Source organism: Sturnus vulgaris, chromosome 1 (genome assembly GCF_052056855.1).
Source record: "Sturnus vulgaris isolate bStuVul1 chromosome 1, bStuVul1.hap1, whole genome shotgun sequence".
Taxonomy (NCBI): Eukaryota; Metazoa; Chordata; class Aves; order Passeriformes; family Sturnidae; genus Sturnus; species Sturnus vulgaris.
In genome coordinates, this window is record NC_142243.1 from 31746589 (window position 1) to 31748564 (window position 1976).

A 1976-nucleotide genomic window follows, 5' to 3' on the forward strand; every position below is an offset into this window, starting at 1 on the left:
CTGGAGCACTTCTGCTGTGAAGTCAGGCTAAGAAAGCTGGAGCTGTTCAGCCTAGAGAAGAGAAGGTTATGTGGAGACCTCATAGCAACCTTCTAGTATCTGAACAGGCCTTACAGGGAAGCCAGGGAGGGACTCTTCATCAGAACTGTAGAAATAAGACAAAGAATAATGAGGAGAAACTGAAAAAGGGGAAACTTAGGCTAGATATTAGGAATAAATTCATTACTGTGACAGCAGCGAGATACTGGAACAGGTTTCCCAGGGAAATTGTGGATGTCCCAAGTCCCAAACCTGGCAGTGCTCAAGGTCAGGTTGGATGGGGATCTGAGGAACCTGATCTAGTGGAAGGTGTCAGGACTAGATGATTTTTAAGATCTTCCCAACCCAAGCCATTCTGTGGTTCTACGTACACACAATAGCTGGTTTTCATCCAAAAGGTGGATAGCATCTTATCTCATATAAAATAACATTCAACCATTTCAATTTAAAGTAAATCTAGAACTTTCTCACACAGCATGCTAGCTTCTTATTGGTAAGGCAACTGTTCCCACCTACCATGGTATCATGCTCTAAATTCCTTTCGGAGCAGGTGGTCCTTGCTGTTCCCTCACAAGCTGCCCATCTACTGTGGTCTGAAGTAGGGAAAACTTCATAAAAGAAACTGACTTTGTAGTATGTCCCTTAGGGGGTACAGAGGTTCCCCACATCCCAGGTTACCCTCAGTGTCAAATCCCACTGAAGCTGCTTGTAGAATTTGGGTATGGCTGACCCTTCATTTGAGCCTGACCTGGACAGGGACATCATGTTAGCTGCCTGCCGGTGTTAGAGGCAGCTCCCTGCATGTCTCTTAGACACTGATGCTAATTGTCAGGTCAGTAACGCTGCCACCCCAGGCACAGAGCAGTACAAAGGGAGGTAACACACCGAGTGCTGTCAGGCTCTGGAAGTGCTCAAGTGTTGTTTCTCGGTGTAAAAGGAACCAGCAGTAAATTCTCTGCTTAAAAGCAGCTCTCCAGGGAAACGAAGGGCAGACCTCTGCTTTAATCTTTCCTCAGCACAGCTTGTGTCAGTAAAGGATCTCATCTTAGGAGCAACAGTCTGAAGTCCTTAACCTGGCCAAATAATCTTCTGCAACATGGCAGTGAACTTCGAACCCAGCACAGATATTTATCCTCCCAGCACAGCTGTTTCTGTGTATCCCACGGGTAAAACAGGCATCCTATGATTACCTTCAAGATTACATTAAAACTCTATAGGTAAACTCTTTATACCGTGAAATCTGAAAATGACCAGAAATACATTCCAAATTTTCTCATTTTTTTACTGTTATATGATAAAATCTGAAAAGTCCAGTGATAGTTGTGTCAGTTTTTTTTCAACGAAGCAAAGGTCAAATGCATTAAAATTCTTATAGCTTCCATGTAGTAGTAATTGTTAGATGGCATAATATCAAAGTCCATATTTTTAAATCTTACCATATGGGACATGATCTCAGTAATAAAGTAGCTCATTCCTTTTCTTAATAAAAAAGCCTCATGTTATTTTTGCAGGAATCTGTCTCCCTTCAATTAATGGCATTAAGCTATTCAACTCCTCATCATCCGTGCAATTAAAATTCGGAACATCACACAAACAGCAAACACACTAAAACACGCGCGGGGCAGAGGAAGCCCTCCACCCCTGGGGCAGGGCAGCCCCAGCTCCCGGGCACGGCGAGGTGTCCGGCAGCACGGCCAGACCCGGAGGCTCCGGCTGCGCCCATCCCTGACCGGCATCGCAGCTCCCGGGAAGCAGCCCCGGACCCGAACGCGACGGGCTAAGGCCACGCCCCCTCGGGCGCGTAACCACGCCTCATTGGTCACGCCCACAAAGGAGGCGTGTCCTGTCGGGAAAGCCACGCCCCCGAAGGGCCGCGCCCCTCAGGTGCCGCGCACGCGCCTCTCCACGTGACCCGGCCGAGCCCCTCCCCGCTCTTT